Here is a 21,516-nt window from a genome sequence, read left to right on the forward strand (position 1 = left end):
TCCAAGTCACAGCTTGCTAAATGTGCGTCAGCCAGCCTTCCCCTGTGCACGTGTGGTCAGGCTAATTTTAGAGGCCAGATCCAGGAACACTGCCCATCTTTCTGCAGAGCCACCAACAATGGTGTCACAAAGCTACTCAACACATAATTACATTGCTCTTTTTTTTTCCCCTAGGACAGTGGAGCTTGCTTGCCTGATAGTCATCTGAGGGAAACTACTCGAGCTATTCTTCCAAGACCAGGAAAGATCATCTAAAGGTAATTTGCTTTTACACTTATATAGCTAGAGGTTTTTTTACTTCCCCAGAAGAAAGAAGAAAGCCTTCCTTCATGAAAGTTCTTAATTTGAAATTTATACATACATCTGTGTGGTTTTGGATTACTGTCTTTACCTCACCAGACATTACCATCACCAGATCTGCTCCACTGGTCCAGGTGCTTTGTCTGTGTGGCTCTCACTGTGTCCCCAGTACCTAACACAAAGCCTGACATGGAAACAGCTAATGAATATTCATGGATTAACAAATGAATAAATCTGTCCGGAGATGATGGTCTCCCCTTGGTATTCTGTGATGTATTTGGTACCATTTCTCACTAAAGAAGAGAGGGATAAAACACCAACTTAATCCCTGGCATGGTACTCTTCAAGTTGAAATATTTTCCTTTAAATAGATAACTTTTAAAGACTCAGATTGATTCAATTTATGAATAAAAATTTTAGGACATGACATGACTTAAGCCTACTTTTTAGATCAGATAGACTCATCAGTATTTATGCAGCATGCCAAATTGTGTTCTGCAAAAGAGCAGTTCTCTAGAATTTTACTAAGCAGTATGTGGAAAAATTAAAAGCAGATCAATTTAGAACCAATGGGATAAACAGAATTATTTATAGAGGTACTTTTCATAGCTTTCGAAGGAGTAACATACACAGGAATATAGTATACTGGTATTTCAAACTTATTTGATCAGGGAATTTTATTTTTATAGTAACTTGTCTAATACTTACATTCCATGTTGAAAATACTACATTAGAAAGTATTTTAAAATTCAAACCTGAACTCCAGAAAATAATGTAAAGCATTTTGATTATAATGATATGGTAGCAATTTGTACATTTTTAAGGATTCTACAACATTAATGCTATTTTCAGCCAGATTGTGAAACAGAGAATAAGTATGTTTTATCCATCATTGTTGCAAATCCTAGCACTCTGTAGTTCTTGGTACATAACAAGTGTTCAGGAAATATTTGTTTAAGAAAGGAGGCAGTGAGATCTGTATCAAACTAAAGTGTTTGCTATGTTGAGTGTAATAATTATAACAATACTGTTTGGTAGTCTGAGACTACTAAAGCATGCCAATGAAAATATTTGTTGTTAAAAGTTAAAAAAAATTCTCAAATCAGGAAGAAAAGTGCATATACATAGAAAAGGAAAGAGTAGATAGAGTAAATAAACTTTATATAGAAATATACTGAATCAATTAACAGGATCAGTTTTTACAAATAAATGCATAAAAGAATGATAGCACATCATTCTGATTAAGAAATAGAATAGGCCTCTCTGAAGACTCTACACCATCTTGATGTATATAGACCAAATTCTTATTATTAATAGTGTACTTCCTATGGAATAATACAGTAGATTTGGCTTCCTGGTTTTTGTTAAGTTCTGTGGAATCTACCATTGTGAAATAACCCCATTTGGTGACTGGCAGTTTTTCAGAAATTAAGATGCTGTATTTCTTAGACTAGACTTAGACATCAAAAAATGTACCTGCAAAATACCAGGCTAGGTGACAATAATGATTATAACATTCCAATGATCAATGTCTAAAGTGGAGTCAAGAAGTGATTATAATGAGAGCTTACTAACAAATTATTTTTGTGCTGTTTGTCCTCAAGAATTGGGAATACATCTAAACATCCCTAATTTGACTTAATTAAGCAGCAGCAGGCTCCTAAATGTGGTATTGAAGGATTTGGTAGAACGGACATTCATCAGATACTGATTTTTTCATTTGGAGATTTGAAATAAGTAAAGAAGATCACAAGTACCCTATTTTGCCTTAGTGAGTTGTTGAGGACAAAGGTAGTTCTATGTAAATGTTTTAAGGTGTGCAATGTGCTATACAAATGAAAAAAACATTCTGTATTAATTCATCTGGACAATTCTTGGAAATATATATATTTAAGGTTCATTATATTCGGAAATGGTTATTTACCTACTCTGTTGCTTTTCTTTTAGCCTGAGGAGTATCTAAAGATTTGACCCTTAGTTGAATTCTCCTCCTTGAAACATGAAACAGGGAATATGTTAGTTTGTGCCACATGCAAGATAAATAAGTGTCCCGCTGAGGTTGATATATAATGAATGTTGTGCCTATGCTTGGGGTGTCTAGACTGTTTACTGAGTAATTGGTAACTGATGAGTACTCAGCTGCATCAGAGATAGAATTTAGTTTCATACTTTTGAGCAGATTATGAGTCTAGCAAGATGGAAAAGCTGAGGGGACTCTGAAGCTGATGGCTTCCATGAGCCAAGGTGGTCCCTACCCACTAGATCTCATCTCCTCTAATAATGTGCATCCCACTTGGAGAAATTGGGACATTTGGCCTCTGTAGCTGGGAGTCACCGGACTCTCTGTTTTCCCTGGGCATGCCAGGTTTATGTACTCCACTGTGTGCTTTCTTAGAAGCTATGTGAAGGTCATTCTTAGAAGTTAAGTGAAGCTAATTTTGTTTCATGAGTTTCATGAACAATTCAAACCCAGGACTACTGTTGTTGGTCAAGCATAGTGAGTATTATCCTGTGGACAATAACTTAAATATTTTATCTAAAACCTTCCATTTAAAGATTTTGCTGCACTTCTAATATTCAATGATTTGACAAAAAAGTATAAAATTCATGTATTAGTTTCCTAGGACTGCTGAAACAAATTATCACAAACTGAGTAGTTTAAAACCATAAGTTCCAGGGATTAGGATTTGAGCACATCTCGTCAGTGGTCACAGTTCAATTCATAATAACTCATTATAATCGATTTCAGTCACAACCCCCTTAGTTTTGTTCTTGTCATTGATTAATGCATTCATTCATTTAGAACTATATGTTGAGGTGAGTACTTTTCTAGGTGCTCAGAATAAAGTAGCAAAAGAACAAAACATGTTCCCTTACCCTCGTGGAGCTTAGATTCTAATGAGGTTAGATAGGAATTACATAAATAAACACCGAATTTGTCAGATAGTGATAAATATTAGTGAAAATAATAAAGCAAAGTAGAAGGGTCAAGGCATGCTGGGTAGAGATTACTGTTTTATGTAAAGTGGTTGGAAAAGCCTCCACCAACAAGACATTCTCTGAATGAGGTAGGAAATCATAAAGGTTATGAACAGGGGAATGACAAGATTTGAGTTGTATTTATTTTAAAATTTTTATTGAAATATAATTGATATACAATAATATTGATTTCATATACAACATAGTGATTTGACGATTATATGCATTCCTAAATACTTTCCACACTAAATGTAGTTACCATCTGTCAACTAGATTCTTTACAGTGTACTTTCATTCCTGTGACTAATATATTTTATAATTGGAAATTTGTACTTCTTTATCCCCTCCATGTATTTTACCCATTCTCCCCTGCTTCCCCAGCCCACCAGGACAACCCAGTCTATTTTTTTGTGTTTATGTGTCTATTTTTCTTGTTTGTTAATTAATATGTACTGTATATTTAGATTCCACATATAAGGGAAATCATATGGTATTAGTCTTTCTCTGTCTGACTTGTTTCACTTAGCATATTACCCTCTAGATCCATACATGTTGTCACCAATGGCAAGATTTCATTCTTTTGTGAGTCTTATATTTCACTGTATTTATGTACCACATCATTATCCATTTATCTAAGATAGACAATTGGGTTGCATACAAATCTTGGCTATTGTAAATAATGTTACAATAAACATAGGAGTGCACATACCTTTACAAATTAATGATGTTGTTTTCTTTGGGTAAATGCCCATTAGTGGAGTTACTGCATCATATAGTATTCCTATTTTTAATTTTTTGAGAAACATCCATACTGTTTTCCATAGTGGCTGCACCAATTTTACATTCCCACCAATATTGTACAAAGGTTCCCTTTTCTCTCTATCCTTGACAACACTTGTTCTTTCCTTCTTTCCTTCTTTCCTTCTTTCCTTCTTTCCTTCTTTCTTTCTTTCTTTCTTTCTTTCTTTCTTTCTTTCTTTCTTTCTTTCTTTCCTTCTTTCCTTCTTTCCTTCTTTCTTTCTTTCTTTGTTTCTTTTCTTCTTTCTTTCTTTCTTTCTTTCTTTCTTTCTTCCTTCCTTCCTTCCTTCGTTCCTTCCTTCCTTCCTTCCTTCCTTCCTTCCTTCCTTCCTTCCTTCCTTCCTTCCTTCCTTCCTTCCTTCCTTCCTTCCTTCCTTCCTTCCTTCCTTCCTTCCTTCCTTCCTTCCTTCCTTCTTTCTTTCTTTCTTTCCTTCCTTCCTTCGTTCCTCCCTCCCTCCCTCCCCCCCTCCCTCCCTCCCTCTCTCTCTCTCTCTCTCTCTCTCTCTCTCTCTCTCTCTCTCTCTCTCTTTCTTTCTTTCTTTCTTTCTTTCTTTCTTTCTTTCATCTTAGCCATTCTGACTGGTGTAAGATGATATCTCATGGTGGCTTGTTCTCTTCAGGTCCTCTGCTCATTTTTTAATCTCATCATGTGGGGTTTTACGGTGTTGAGTTGTATGAGTAATACGTTTTGGATTTTAGCCCCTTGTTGGATATATCATTTGCAAGTATCTTCTCCCATTTGGTAGGCTGCCTTTTCATCTTGTAAATGGTTTCCCTTGCTGTGCAGAAGCTTTTTAGTTTGATGTACTCTCATTTGTTTATTTTTGCATTTATCTCCCTTGCCTGGGAGACATATCGAAGAAAAAAAATACTAATGCTGATGTTCAGGAATTTACTGCTTGTATTTTCTTGTAGGAGTTTTATGTTTTCAGGTCTTTAATGCGTTTTGAGTTTATTTTGTCTATGGCATAAGACAGTGATCCATTTTCATTCTTTTGCATGAAACTATCCAGTTTTCCCACCATCGTTTATTCAAGAAATTATCTTTTCCTCATTGTATACTCTTGCCTCTTTTGTCCTGTATTAATTGACCATATAGGCATGGGTTTATATCTGGGCTGTTCTGTTCCATTGATCTATCTATCTATTTTTTTTTTTTTTTTTTTACATTTTAGTGAGAGTTTCATGTTACTTTTTTTTTTTTTTTTGAGAGGGCATCTCTCATATTTATTGATCAAATGGTTGTTAACAACAATAAAATTCAGTATAGGGGGGGGTCAATGCTCAATGTACAATCATTAATCCATCTCAAGCCTAATTCTCGTCAGTCTCCAATCTTCTGAAGCATAACGAACAAGTTCTTACATGGTGAACGAATTCTTACAGAGTGAATAAATTCTTACATGGTGAACAGTACAAGGGCATTCATCACAGAAACTTTCGGTTTTGATCATGCAATATGACCTATAAACCATTAGGTCAAATATGAATATTCATTTGATTTTTGTACTTGATTTATATGTTGATCCCACATTTCTCCTATTATTATTATTATTTTTATTTTTAATAAAATGCTGAAGTGGTAGGTAGATGCAAGATAAAGGTAGAAAACATAGTTTAGTGCTGTAAGAAGGCAAATGTAGATGATCAGATGATCAGGTGTGTGCCTATGGACTAAGTATTAATCCAGGCTAGACAAGGGCAGCAAGACATCCACGGATGCAGAAGATTTCTCTCAAAGCAGGGGGGGTGAGGTTCTGAGCCTCACCTCTGTTGATCCCCAAATTCTCACCTGATGGCCCCCCTGTGACTGTGCCTGTCTTAGGTTGTTCCTCCCTTGAGGAATCTTACCCGTCTCTGGCTAACCAGTCATCTTCCGGGGCCATACAGGGAAATGTAAAGTTGGTAAGTGAGAGAGAAGCCATATTGTTTGCAAAGGTTAGCTTTTTACTTCTTTGCAGATTTATGCCCTGTGGCTTCTATGCCCAGCACTTGTCTCGAGGTATCTTTACCACCTGGAGGAATTATGATACTCGGTAAATTCGATATGAGGCACGAATTCTATTTAAGGGTTGTAATTAGGAAGGAAGAAGAAAAGCTATAGATGTAGCATATGAAGGAAACTTGGGAGGATTGATTATTTCTTTGACATATCTTCTTGTATAGTACCTTAAGTATGTATAGGTTTTAAACTACTAACTAATTTGCACACACATATTAACATAATAGGAATACGGTGACATAAACAAAGCAAATCTATAATTACCAGCCATCTCCAGTGAAGCCAAGAAAACCATTTAGGCACCCTAGGCATTTGTGAAAATTTATCTATGATATGATGGATATTTTCCAACTGTACTTGAACCATTAGACAAATTAAAGCAGCCCATTTCTGGGATCTGTTCACATCCCATATGTTCTTTTAACCATAGATAGTCTATAGTCATGAGATTTTGGGGTGCTACAACTTGCACCCCTCCCAACTCCTGGTTGAGTTCCAACAGTACAGATCCAGTCAAATTCGTTGTCTCACTGTATGCACATGCCAGCCTAGACATCTCCCTCCTCCTTCTTATGGCAAGTCCAGGAGACGGTGGGCTGGATGCAGCCACAACCGCAGCATCGTCCGGATCCCTGTGGAGGCTTTTTGATGATCATCCCCCGGCACGAGTCCTCCAGAGAGTGCTGATGCCGGAAGCTCCTCCTCATATCGTATCTTAGTTCATTTTCTGGGTATCCAAGCTAGGCCTTGATCTTCTGCGTAGAAACAAACAGACCCTTTGCCCACACTTTGACATGCCCTCTATACCACTGTGCAGAACTCATTGGAGGTCAGCACACAGTAACTGCTTTTTTTTTTTTTTTTTTTTAATTAAGAGAAAGGAATATTATCAGAAAAGACTACCTCCATAGCTGATCATCTGACACCCTTTAAGTGATCAACATTAAGGATATTTAAAGCATGCGTTGATCTTTGATTTACCAATAGTTTTATCCTGTTAAGGAGTAATCCCCCTTTTCTTTCTTTCTTTCTTTTTTTTTTAAATTTTTAATCTACACTTACCTGAAGAATACTATGTTTACTATGCTCTCCCCTATATCAGGTCCCCCCTAACAACCACATTACGGTTACTGTCCATCAGCTTAGCAAAATGTGGTAGAGTCACTACTTGTCCTCTCTGTGTTGTGCAGCCCACCCTCCCCTTTCTCCCTCCCCCCCATGCATGCTAATCTTAATACCCCCCTTCTTCTTCCCCCCCCTTATCCCTCCCTGCCCACCCATCCTCCCCAGTTCCTTTCCCTTTGGTACCTGTTAGTCCATTTTTGGGTTCTGTAATTCTGCTGCTGTTTTGTTCCTTCAGTTTTTCCTTTGTTCCTATACTCCTCAGATGAGTGAAATCATTTGGTATTTCTCTTTCTCCGCTTGGCTTATTTCACTGAGCATAATACTCTCCAGCTCCATCCATGTTGCTTCAAATGGTTGGATTTTTCCACTTCTTATGGCTGAGTAGTATTCCATTGTGTATATGTACCACATCTTCTTTATCCATTCATCTACCGATGGACATTTAGGTTGCTTCCAATTCTTGGCTATTGTAAATAGTGCTGCGATAAACATAGGAGTGCATCTGTCTTTCTCAAACTTGATTGCTGCGTTCTTAGGGTAAATTCCTAGGAGTGGAATTCCTGGGTCAAATGGTAGGTCTGTTTTGAGCATTTTGATGCACCTCCATACTGCTTTCCACAATGGTTGAACTAATTTACATTCCCACCAGCAGTGTAGGAGGGTTCCCCTTTCTCCACAGCCTCGCCAATATTTGTTGTTGTTTGTCTTTTGGATGGCAGCTATCCTTACTGGTGTGAGGTGATACCTCATTGTAGTTTTAATTTGCATTTCTCTGATAATTAGCGATGTGGAGCATCGTTTCATGTGTCTCTTGGCCATCTGTATTTCTTTTTTGGAGAACTGTCTGTTCAGTTCCTCTGCCCATTTTTTAATTGGGTTATTTGTTTTTTGTTTGTTGAGGCGTGTGAGCTCTTTATATATTCTGGACGTCAAGCCTTTATCAGATCTGTCATTTTCAAATATATTCTCCCATACTGTAGGGTTCCTTTTTGTTCTATTGATGGTGTCTTTCGCTGTACAGAAGCTTTTCAGCTTAATGTAGTCCCACTTGCTCATTTTTGCTGTTGTTTTCCTTGCCCGGGGAGATATGTTCAAGAAGAGATCACTCATGTTTATGTCTAAGAGGTTTTTGCCTATGTTTTTTTCCAAGAGTTTAATGGTTTCGTGACTTACATTCAGGTCTTTGATCCATTTTGAGTTTACCTTTGTATATGGGGTTAGACAATGGTCCAGTTTCATTCTCCTACATGTAGCTGTCCAGTTTTGCCAGCACCATCTGTTGAAGAGACTGTCATTTTGCCATTGTATGTCCATGGCTCCTTTATCAAATATTAATTGACCATATATGTTTGGGTTAATTTCTGGGGTCTCTAATCTGTTCCACTGGTCTGTGGCTCTGTTCTTGTGCCAGTACCAAATTGTCTTGATTACTATGGCTTTGTAGTAGAGCTTGAAGTTGGGGAGTGAGATCCCCCCTACTTTATTCTTCTTTTTCAGGATTGCTTTGGCTATTCGGGGTCTTTGGTGTTTCCATATGAATTTTTGAATTATTTGTTCCAATTCATTGAAGAATGTTGCTGGTAATTTGAGAGGGATTGCATCAAATTTGTATATTGCTTTCGGCAGGATGGCCATTTTGACGATATTAATTCTTCCTAGCCATGAGCATGGGATGAGTTTCCATTTATTAGTGTCCCCTTTAATTTCTCTTAAGAGTGACTTGTAGTTTTCAGAGTATAAGTCTTTCACTTCCTTGGTTAGGTTTATTCCTAGGTATTTTATTCTTTTTGATGCAATGGTGAATGGAATTGTTTTCCTGATTTCTCTTTCTATTGATTTGTTGTTAGTGTATAGGAAAGCTACAGATTTCTGTGTGTTGATTTTGTATCCTGCAACTTTGCTGTATTCCGATATCAGTTCTAGTAGTTTTGGAGTGGAGTCTTTAGGGTTTTTTATGTACAGTATCATATCATCTGCAAATAGTGACAGTTTAACTTCTTCTTTACCAATCTGGATTCCTTGTATTTCTTTGTTTTGTCCGATTGCCGTGGCTAGGACCTCCAGTACTATGTTAAATAACAGTGGGGAGAGTGGGCATCCCTGTCTGGTTCCCGATCTCAGTGGAAATGCTTTCAGCTTCTCGCTGTTCAGTATAATGCTGGCTGTGGGTTTATCATATATGGCCTTTATTATGTTGAGGTACTTGCCCTCTATTCCCATTTTGCTGAGAGTTTTTATCATGAATGGATGTTGAATTTTGTCAAATGCTTTTTCAGCATCTATGGAGATGATCATGTGGTTTTTGTCTTTCTTTTTGTTGATGTGGTGGATGATGTTGATGGATTTTCGAATGTTGTACCATCCTTGCATCCCTGGGATGAACCCCACTTGGTCATGGTGTATGATCCTTTTGATATACTGTTGAATTCTGTTTGCTAATATTTTATTGAGTATTTTTGCATCTACATTCATCAGGGATATTGGTCTGTAATTTTCTTTTTTGGTGGGGTCTTTTCCTGGTTTTGGTATTAGGGTGATGTTGGCTTCATAGAATGAGTTTGGGAGTATTCCCTCTTCTTCTATTTTGTGGAACACTTTAAGGAGAATGGGTATTATGTCTTCTCTGTGTGTCTGATAAAATTCCGAGGTAAATCCGTCCGGCCCTGGGGTTTTGTTCTTGGGTAGTTTTTTGATTACTGTTTCAATTTCTTTGCTTGTAATTGGTTTGTTTAACTTTTGTGTTTCTTCCTTGGTCAGTCTTGGGAGGTTGTATTTTTCTAGGAAGTTGTCCATTTCTTCTAGGTTTTCCAGCTTGTTGGCATATAGGTTTTCATAGTAGTCTTTAATAATTCTTTGTATTTCTGTGGAGTCTGTCGTGATTTTTCCATTCTCATTTCTGATTATGTTGATTTGTGTTGACTCTCTTTTTCTCTTAATAAGTTGGGCTAGAGGCTTATCTATTTTGTTTATTTTCTCAAAGAACCAGCTCTTGGTTTCATTGATTTTTGCTATTGTTTTATTCTTCTCAATTTTGTTTATTTCTTCTCTGATCTTTATTATGTCCCTCCTTCTGCTGACTTTAGGCCTCATTTGTTCTTCTTTTTCCAGTTTTAATAATTGTGATGTTAGACTATTCATTTGGGATTGTTCTTCCTTCTTCGAGTGTGCCTGGATTGCTATATACTTTCCTCTTAAGACTGCTTTCGCTGCATCCCACAGAAGTTGGGGCTTAGTGTTGTTGTTGTCATTTGTTTCTATATATTCCTTGATCTCTATTTTGATTTGTTCATTGATCCATTGATTATTTAGTAGCATGTTGTTAAGCCTCCATGTGTTTGTGAGCCTTTTTGTTTTCTTTGTAGAATTTATTTCTACTTTCATACCTTTGTGGTCTGAAAAATTGGTTGGTAGAATTTCAATATTGTGGAATTTACTGAGGCTCTTTTTGTGAGCTAGTATGTGGTCTATTCTGGAGAATGTTCCATGTGCACTTGAGAAGAATGTATATCCTGTTGCTTTTGGATGTAAAGTTCTATAGATGTCTATTAGGTCCATCTGTTCTAGTGTGTTGTTCAGTGCCTGTGTGTCTTTACTTATTTTCTGCCCGGTGGATCTATCCTTTGGGGTGAGTGGTGTGTTGAAGTCTCCTACAATGAATGCATTGCAGTCTATTTCCCTCTTTAGTTCTGTTAGTATTTGCTTCACATATGCTGGTGCTCCTGTATTGGGTGCATATATATTTAGAATGGTTATATCCTCTTGTTGGACTAAGCCCTTTATCATTATGTAGTGGCCTTCTTTATCTCTTGTTACTTTCTTTGTTTTGAAGTCTATTTTGTCTGATATTAGTACTGCAACCCCTGCTTTCTTCTCACTGTTGTTTGCCTGAAATATGTTTTTCCATCCCTTGACTTTTAGTCTATGCTTATCTTTGGGTTTAAGGTGAGTTTCTTGTAAGCAGCATATAGATGGGTCTTGCTTTTTTATCCATTCTATTACTCTATGTCTTTTGATTGGTGCATTAAGTCCATTTACATTTAGGGTGACTATTGAAAGATATGTACTTATTGCCATTGCAGGCTTTAGATTCGTGGTTACCAAAGGTTCAAGGTTAGCTTCTTTAGTATCTTACTGCCTAACTTAGCTCGCTTATTGAGCTGTTATATACACTGTCTGGAGAGTCTTTTCTTCTCTCCCTTCTTATTCCTCCTCCTCCATTCTTCATATGTTGTGTGTTTTGTTCTGTGCTCTTTTTAGGGGTGCTCCCATCTAGAGCAGTCCCTGTAGGATGCCCTGTAGAGGTGGTTTGTGGGAAGCAAATTCCCTCAGCTTTTGCTTGTCTGGGAATTGTTTGATCCCACCATCATATTTAAATGATAGTCGTGCTGGATACAGTATCCTTGGTTCAAGGCCCTTCTGTTTCATTGCATTAAGTATATCATGCCATTCTCTTCTGGCCTGTAGGGTTTCTGTTGAGAAGTCTGATGTTAGCCTGATTGGTTTTCCTTTATAGGTGACCTTTTTCTCTCTAGCTGCCTTTAAAACTCTTTCCTTGTCCTTGATCCTTGCCATTTTAATTATTATGTGTCTTGGTGTTGTCCTCCTTGGATCCTTTCTGTTGGGGGTTCTGTATAATTCCATGGTCTGTTCGATTATTTCCTCCCCCAGTTTGGGGAAGTTTTCAGCAATTATTTCTTCAAAGACACTTTCTATCCCTTTTCCTCTTTCTTCCTCTTCTGGTATCCCTATAATACGAATGTTATTCCTTTTGTATTGGTCACATATTTCTCTTAGTGTTGTTTCATTCCTGGAGATCCTTTTATCTCTCTCTATGTCAGCTTCTATACGTTCCTGTTCTCTGACTTCTATTCCTTCAATGGCCTCTTGCATCTTATCCATTCTGCTTATAAATCCTTCCAGGGATTGTGTCACTTCTGTGATCTCTTTCCTGACATCTGTGATCTCCTTCCGGACTTCATCCCACTGCTCTTGCATTTTTCTCTGCATCTCATCCCATTGCTCTTGCATTTTTTTCTGCATCTCTGTCAGCATGTTCATGATTTTTATTTTGAATTCTTTTTCAGGAGGACTAATTAGGTCTGTCTCCTTCTCAGGTGTTGTCTCTGTGATCTTTGTCTGCCTGTAGTTTTGCCTTTTCATGGTGATAGAGAGAGTTTGCAGAGCTGGTACAAGTGACCGCTGGAAGAGCTTCCCTTTTTGTTGGTTTGTAACCTTTTCCTGGGAGAATAGCGACCTCTAGTGGCTTGTGCTGGGCAGCTGTGCGCAGACAGGGCTTCTGCTTCCTGCCCAGTTGCTTTGGGGTTTATCTCCGCTGTTGCTGTGGGCTTGGCCTGGCTGGGGCTGTTCCTCCAAAATGGTGGAGCCCCGTTGGAGGGGGAGCAGCCAGGAGACTATTTATCTCCGTAAGGGGCCTCTGTGCTCCCTGCTGCCCAGGGGGTTAGAGTGCCCAGAGATCCCCAGATTCCCTGCTTCTGGTCTAAGTGACCTGTCCTGCCCCTTTAAGATTTCCAAAAAGCACTCTCCAAACCAAAACAACAACAGCAACAATGAGAGAGGGAACAGAAAGAAAGAGAAAAAAAAAAAAGGAAAAAAAGGAAAAAACAAGCGATTTTTTTTTTTTTTTTTTGTCCTCAGGTGCCGGTCCCAGGCACCCGCTCACTGGTCCTGCTGCCCTGTCTCCCTAGCACCAGGGTCCCTGTCCTTTCAAGGCTTCCAAAAAGCACCCACCCACCGGTCCCGCAGGGAAGGAACGCTCAATATTCTTTGTCCTCAGGCACTGGTCCCACGCACCCGCTCACCAGTCCCGCCGCCCTGCCTCCCTAGCACCGGGGTCCCTGTCCCTTCAAGGCTTCCAAAAAGCACTCGGCAAAAAGAGAGAAAAAAAAGGGGAAAAACGCGCGATTTCTTCCGTCCTCAGGTGCTGGTCTCAGGCACCCACCCACCGGTCCCACAGGGAAAAATGCGGGATATTCTTTGTCCTCAGGTGCCGGTCCCAGGCACCCGCTCACCAGTCCCGCCGCCCTGCCTCCCTAGCACCGGGGTCCCTGTCCCTTTTAGGCTTCCAAAAAGCACTCGCAGAAAAGAGAAAAAAAAAAGGGGAAAAACGCGCGATTTCCTCTGTCCTCAAGTGCTGGTCTCAGGCACCCGCCCACTGGTCCCGCAGGGAAAAACGTGGGATATTCTTTGTCCTCAGGCGCCGGTCCCAGCCACCCGCTCACCAGTCCCGCCACCGTGCCTCCCTAGCACTGGGGTCCCCGTCCCTTCAAGGCTTCCAAAAAGCGCTCGCCAAAAAGAGAGAAAAAAAAAAGGGGAAAAACGCGCGACCTTCTCCGTCCTCAGGCACCGGTCTCAGGCACCCGCCCCCAGGTCTCGCAGGGAGAAACGTGGGATATTCTTTGTCCTCCAGCGCCGTTCCCAGGCACCTCCTCACCGGTCCCGCCACCCTGCCTCCCCAGCAACGGGGGCCCGTCCCTCTAAGGCTTCCAAAAAGCGCTCGCCAAAAAAAAAAAAAAAAAAAACCGCTCCGGTTTCTCTCCACCCGCCGGGAGCCGGGGGGAGGGGCGCTCGGGTCCCGCGGGGCTGGGGCTTGTATCTTACCCCCTTCGCAAGGCGCTGGGTTCTTGCAGGTGTGGATGTGGTCTGGATGTTGTCCTGTGTCCTGTGGTCTCTATTTTAGGAAGATTTTTCTTTGTTATATTTTCATAGCTCTATGTGTTTTTGGGAGGAGATTTCCACTGCTCTACTCACGCCGCCATCTTGGCTCCGCTGATCTATCTATTTTTGTACCAGTACCATACTACTTTGATCATTAGGGCTTTGTAGTGTAGTTTTGAAGCCAGGAAGTGTGATAACTACAGCTTTGCTCTTCTTCATGAAGACTGCTTTGGCTATTTGGGGATTTTTGTGGTTTCATGCCAATTTTAAGGTTATTTGCTCTAGTTTCTGTGTAAAATGCCATTATGTTTTAAAATGATTAAGAGGCTCTTATGAGAATAGACTACAACAAGGAATAGAGATTATAATCAGTAAGGAAGATAATAAGTACCTTACCTTATCCTACTGTGAAAGCGGGAAGAGCATAGGGTTTTATGGATGATATGGGATTGAATATCTAAAAAATGATAATGGTTTTGAACAAGCTGGTAATGGAGGTGATGAAAAATGTTGGGATTCCAATTAAGTTCAAATGATGGATTTAAAAGGATTTCCTGGTGGAAAGGATGACTATAGGATTTTTGACCTGATCAACTGAAAGTATGGAGTTGCTGTTTACTCAGACAACAAGACCGTAAGAGCCTACTGGTGTGTGTGTGTGTGTGTGTGTGTGTGTGTGTGTGTGTGTGTGTGTAGAAGGTATGTAGGCTTTCAATTTTTGATATGCTAGTTTTAAGATGAATATTTGAAATCCAAACATAGGTACTAAATAAAGGAACTAGATACACTGATGTAGAGTGCAAGAGATAGGTAAGAGATAGAGGTGTAAATTTGTAAGTCATAGTAAAATTTAATTGAATTTAAATCCATAAACCTAGGTGAAAACAGTTTACTTTATAGATCATTTGACAAGTTCTATAGTGTTTACAAAGTTACATCAGGTATAGTCAGCACAATATCTAAGACATTTCTTTCTTTTAACCTTGAGAAAATCTTTTCTCAATAAATAGGCCTTTATGCTCTGGAGCTATTTACTAAAGCTGATTGCAGGAGGAAGTATATTTTGTAGGCAGTATTAAAATAGAGTAGCTAGTTGGCTTGGGATGATTTGCTTATACCCAGTTAAGCGATGATATGAACTAGCTGACTTGCTGAACCCTACTAGTACACCTCTGTTATTCTAGTCACTAACATTTTTCTAATTAGAATTCTAATTCTTTTTCTCCACTTATTGTCAGGGCATTTTCCAACACAGAGTGGGCTGCCAGGCTTCTTATCCATCTTTATTGAACAATCATTTTCAGACAGATATGACATTAAAAAGTATTGCTCTTTGTTCATACTCATGTTTTCAATATAATTCAAAAATAGGTTTCTTATTTTTCATTTGCACTGCTTCTCCACCTTATTCTAGTGCTGAAATTCTTGTTTGACCTTATTTTTTATTAAATAAACTTGAATGTTATTCGTGATTTTCTTCACCAAGGCCAAATTCTCAGTGAGCTTACTCATGAGCCATCTCTTGATAAGTAAAGAATGTAGGTGCTTCCCATAGTTCAGTGTATTTTCTTGGTGGTACAATGATTTTTAAAGACCAGTGTTTACTATTTTTTCCCCCTTAATATGAAACACTGAAGGGGACATTGTCAATTTTGAATTTAGATAAAGAAAGTAGGCACAACCTTGATAGATTAGTCACACTCTGAGAAAAAATTTAAAATATAAGAATCTATGCAGTTATTGATCCCCTCTAATAAGGTGTTGGATTGTCCTTAAATTTCACTTTTTTCTTTCAACTATACTTATCAAATACATGAAGCAAAAAAAAAAAAGAAGTCTAGCATTCTTTAAATAAAAACATACAGTGTTTGTGTTTCAATCTTTATATACTTTTTCAGTAAATCACACAGTTGCAAATGGAATCTAGAAATAGTTAACAAAATGTGATCATCTGGTTCTGAACTGTGTTGATATTTCGGATAACATTGCCTATCAAATTTATATTCAAATAGGAAAATCTCATCACATTAAAGTGTTATTTAGATACTCATATACTCCTTCCTTCAGGTAAAGGCTCCAGCCTTTCCTTACACATGGATCTAGAAATAAAACTTGAAAACAAACAGGGAAAGGAATTGAGGCATCACATAGGAACTAGTAATATACATTGTATCTCCTTACTTCTCAAAAACTCCTACATATTGTATTTTCAAGAGTATTCTTAGAATCTAATAATTCAGAAGAGTTGTGAAAAAAACAAAACAATGTCATAGTAAAAGTAACAATAAAATAACCACATCTGATTTTTTTACCTCAAAGGTTTTAAACATTAAAGAATTCTAAACATCCTTGGGTTGTCTTCTATATGTAGTGTTTGGATAATCACTAAAATGCCATCAAAATATTGTCAGAAAAGTGATATTACTATGGCTGCATTAAAGACTTCTCATTCTTCTCCTATTAAGTGACATGTTGCCCATTACTTCAGAGTTTCGACTATCAATAGTCTCTTATTAGTCATTGAGATAAAAGGCACACTTCAAAAGAAGACTCCTCTAAGAAGTAAGATGAAAAACATGGACAAATTGTCAATAAGAAGAAGAGAAGGAGAAGATAGAAAGTAGGTGGATAAAGACTGGAAGAGAGAAAAAGAATAGAAAAGCTTAAAAAAATTTTTGAAATTAAAGCTCCCTGTCCCATCTTCCTTCTTGACACCAGAGTCCATAGCATCTCATTTCCTTATGCCTTAATCTAAGTCTTTCTAGGGAAAACATTTTTTTCTAGATATTTATTTTGCCTTTATCTCCTTTTTGCAAGCACCTGATAAGCTTTTTTATGCTTACAGATCCCACGTTTTATAATAGAAGGCAGAATGTCAAGCTTCTAAAGGATCTATTACATTTCTAAAACATCTTGATTTTCATGAGCTTCAAAATATTTCTGGGTAGTTGATTTTTGTGGCATGATATGGTAAGACTTTTCTATAGCATATGGTACATTTCTAGTAATCAATGCTGGGTGCTGCAGCTTGTTGGAAGGTGGCAGGAGGTCTAATGCCCAGACACTGCTGGTAATGCCTGATATTGTGTCCTGGTCCTTGAAATTATTTCTGAATCAGGTTCCTTAAGATTCTACTGGTCTATTATTTGTTTATTTCTACAGTTATTTTAACTCTTTAAAATCAAACTAATGTATGCACGCTAATAAAGTCAAATGTCCTAGAAGGCTTATAACAATAATATAAAAAAGGTGGCCCACTGCCCTCTTTTCCTTCCTGCTTTCCAAACACAATCACTTTCAACTACTTTTAGGCCTAATATTTAGTATTTCAGTCCATATTTCTAACATATGTGTAGACTGCTGTTTATTTCTTTGCTTAATTAAAATTCATTTGCATATAACATTTTGTTAGGATAAGATGTGCACCATGTTGATTTGATGCATTTATATGTTATAATATGATTGTCATTGTAGGGTTAGTTATGTTGTTTCTTGATTAAAATGCTTTGTCTCCATGAAGGATACAAGGATTTTCATTTTTGTCATCTCTTTCTTCTTCTCCCATTCTCCAAATGAAGTTCAATTTCAATTCTTGTACACCCTTTAAAAATATCTTTTTATTTTGAAATTATTTTAGATTTACAGAAGAGTTACAAATGATGTATAATTCTTATATACATGTATTCTTCACCTAGCTTTTCTTAATGTTTACATCTTATATAACCATAGCCAAACCTAAGAAATTTACATTGGTACAATACTGTTAAATTAACTACAGACTTTTTTCAGATTTCACCAGTTTCTGCATTAATGTCCTTTTATGTTCCAGGATCCAATAATCTAGTGTATTACATTGTATTTAGTTGCAGTGTGGCCTTAATCTCCTCTGGCTAGTCACATTTCTTTGTTTTTCTTACTTTACATGCCCTTAACACTTTTGGAAAATACTGATCAGCAATCTTATATAATGTCCCTCAATTTGTTCTTGTCAGATGCTTTCTCATGATTATACTGAGGTAATGAATTTTCCTCCATATAATCATGAGAAAGCATCAGACACTGGTGAATTCTAAAAGTAGTGGATGAAACTTTAAGGAAAAAATGGATATTTGCGTAGGTCCAAGTTATCTATTAATTACTGTGATGATTTGGGCATATGTCTATAAATTATGTGATATACCTTTCTCCTGAAGATGGGGCTTAATTCCCTCCTGCTGAGTATGAGATGAATTTGGTGAATCACTGCTAATAGAGTATGGAAAGGGAAAAATAGTAACTACAGTGCAGAAATCTGGCAGATACCACCTTAAGTAACCAAAGTTAACATCACCAGTAATAAGTCATGCAGACATCATGTTCTCCCTGTTATGATGTGATGAGAAGGGCCCAGAAACTAAAGGACTAACGGAACTAAGGGAATTGTGAAAGAAAGGTAAGACATGTTTTTGAGGTTAAAAGATCCTGTAATTTCCATGATGACCATTTGCACAGACTTTTTTTTTTAAAGATTGAAAATCACAGGCAATGTTTTGCCTAAAGTCAGATGTAAGATATTCAGGGATACGAAGGTTCAAAGAAGATAAGAACACAGGTGATAAACAACCTTTTCCTATTTTACCCAACCTTTACTGAAACTCTTCCAGTTCTACTGGTCTTAATAACTTGGCCGATTAAGATACTTCAGTGGCTTCATGTATACATATTAGTCACATGTATGTTAATGCAGCCAAAGTTCTTCTATCTGAGGGCTTATTTTTTTTAATTTAGTAAAAACAGTTGATTCAAAAATCATCCATAATAAGGGTCAATTCCAAAGACCTTCAGTATCTAAAAAATAACTTCGAACATAGGACATTTGAGTTGGTTTAAAAAATCCTGCCTTGGTGCTTATGTTGTAGGAGCCTGAGGTTCCTCTGCTGGAAGAGAAGACATTGCCAAAAACCTAACATGGTGGTACACATTCGATGAAAATCATGCTGTTACTCATAGATCTAAACACGTGGGGTGGTGGCCTGGATGCCACACTGATGGTTAAGGCTGAGAGTCTGCCTTATCTTATGCATCTGAAGACTCTTGTGTTTTATTTATACTGGTTGGGATTTGGATTATGTTGACCTTTCCAGGGGTATTCATTTGAAATGGTGAGATTAACATAATATACTAGATTTTGTATCCTTTCATTTTCAAGCCCATTTTGCAGGCTTGGAAACTGAGAAGTAATGACAAAAGAGCTGCTGCTCAGCAGCTCTGCAATCAGAAAGGATTCAGAGGACACCGCCCACCCTGAAGAGAGATCATCCTCTTTCAGACCTTAGGTAAATGGAAGAAAAACATAAGTTGTAAGAAGGAAAAGAAATAGGGAGGAGAGACAGGTCAGAGATTGATTTAAACTTATTTCAACCCCTGTGTAAGTGCCTGCTTATGAGAGATCTTTTACATCCCACGCAGATAACAATATGCCTTATGACCTCTATATTGCCCTCAAATTTTCCTATATGAAAATAATTTCAAATCTGAGTAGCTATAGGAGGAAGAACACTTCTGTGAGATCATCAAACATTAATTATTTCCAGTATTTTTATGTAGATAAAATGGAAGTTAGACTTTAAATATATTGCTACAAATTCCAGCTCCCAAACTGACCCTTGTGGGTGGTGAGGTGTCCTGAGCTTTCCAGCTCCTCATGGGCAAGGCATTCGCTTTTTCTTGCTTCATAAGAATGAAGTCTCTTAACTTGATTAAAGGAGAACAATTTTTGTATTCAGCCAGAATAAGTTCAATTTACAACTAATGCTTAGTAACTAACCTATGCACATTTTACTCATTTGCCCTAAAATGTATTCTACAAGGTAGTGAATAGGTAGTTTTTGTCCTTCAGGCATCACCTCTTTCTAAGCTGCCTCTTGGCCTTAGAAAAAGCAGTGTAAGTGCAAGAGGGAGTCTCCTCATTTAATTTCATACATCCAGACATCATCAAAACATTTAGTTCCTGCTCTTCCCACACAGAAGGTGACTAAAGGTTAATAACGCAAGTGGAAAATAATTAAGAATGAAAACATATACAATAAAATGCAAAACAAATCAGAATAAATAAAGTTTAGTGTGACTGTTAGGTTAAGATGTCTTGATACTGCAATCATAAAGTTGCTTTTTTTTCTCTTTTGAAGGACAGAAGAAGCCTGATATGTACAGTGAAACTGTTCCTCTTTGACACATCTAGGAAATTGTTTAAAGGAAAAATGATGATAACAGAAACTAATTTTTTCCAGAGTTCCTACAATCCCTTGTCTACCTATGGACAGACTCTGCTTTACTACCGGTTTCATCATATTTCTCTTAAATTATTTCCTAGGTTTCTTTCTGTCTCTCTTTTTTTAAGACTAAGGTCAAGGAATCTAATAAAACTTGGCAAGAACTTTTACATGAAATAAATCTGGAAATAGGTAGTCCAGAGTGTGCTGGGCAGCCCCATGAAATACTCTGGAGACCAGAATCTAGTTTGTTTTTACCATCGTCTTCGGCTTGTGGCTTGTGCTATCTGGTTCTCGATGTGGCTGCTTACGGTGTAGCCTTCTGCATTCCAGCCAGCAGGAAGAGGAAGGCAGCGGGAAAAGGGCATGAGTCTTTCCTGTTGGAATATTCCTGGAATCAGAAATATTTTCAGTGAATTCTGTTTGTCGGAATGTGTTCATCTCTAACTACAAGATGGGGCTGGGCAATTCAGTCTTTTTAGCTGTGGTCCAGCTAAAAATCAGGCATTGCATTTTATCGAGGAGGAAAGGAGGAGAGATATTGAAGGACACTTGTGCCCTCTAACAGGCTATGGCTGTTTGTGTGATGGGATATTATGGTGAGATGAATGTATTTATGTAGAGTTTATGATTGTAACAGAAAGTGCAGGGTGACTGTGTGTATTGTGCTTCAGTCTATGAGGGTAGAGAATACAAAATGTACAAGACATGGGTAGCAGCAGTACTGGTTTTATCTAAGGTTGTGAAGTTTGGTCAGTATCTATACATATTCAGATAAGGTAAAAATTCAATAACCCTGATAAAAGAAAATCAAAAACATATCTACCCCCTCAATTTTCTGCAAATTGTGATCGCCTGGAGTAGTTTCCCCCCCAGTGCCAACCTTGGATGCTGAGATTAGTTAAAAATAATTAAATGGTAGATGAAATTCAGATTTCAGGTAGATCTCACCTGAGAGCAAAATAATTCTAGTTTTAAACTATTCTTAAAAGAAAAAAAAAAGTGTGTCATTCATAAATGAGTATCTTTTTGTTTATTTTGTCAAGTTTCTTGGACATCAAACAAACTTTTCAGAACATCCTGAATAACTGAGTGTAGATTAATAAAAACATAGGAGTTAAAAGTGCAGGAGTTTTCAAGTGCCTTGAAAGTGCAGAAGCTGAAAAGAGAAATAAACCTGAGCCAAATAGATGGGATATTTGTTTAGAACCAATGTGTATTTTAAATGCTCCCCATGGAAAGTATGTTGCTTTGCTTCATCTACTCCCTTATGCTTGCACTCATATCAAACATTTATGGAGCACCTTTGATTAACCAACCTTTTTTCTAGTAACTGGGGATTGCAGCTAAGGAGACATGGGATTTGTAATCTGGCAGGAGGACAGA

The 21,516-nt window shown here is 37.8% G+C and overlaps 1 long non-coding RNA gene across 2 annotated transcripts in view; it reads left to right on the top strand.

Moving 5' to 3' along the window:
- Positions 1–21,516, top strand: part of LOC118974139 (uncharacterized) — a 457,532-nt gene that overhangs the window by 248,500 nt on the left and 187,516 nt on the right. For both annotated transcript variants that reach the window (XR_012132176.1, XR_012132177.1), the window contains exon 5: positions 175–257. This is a non-coding gene — a long non-coding RNA (uncharacterized lncRNA). The remainder of the gene's footprint in view (positions 1–174; positions 258–21,516) is intronic.

The sequence above is a fragment of the Manis javanica genome, chromosome 6, assembly GCF_040802235.1.
Source record: "Manis javanica isolate MJ-LG chromosome 6, MJ_LKY, whole genome shotgun sequence".
Lineage (NCBI taxonomy): Eukaryota > Metazoa > Chordata > Mammalia > Pholidota > Manidae > Manis > Manis javanica.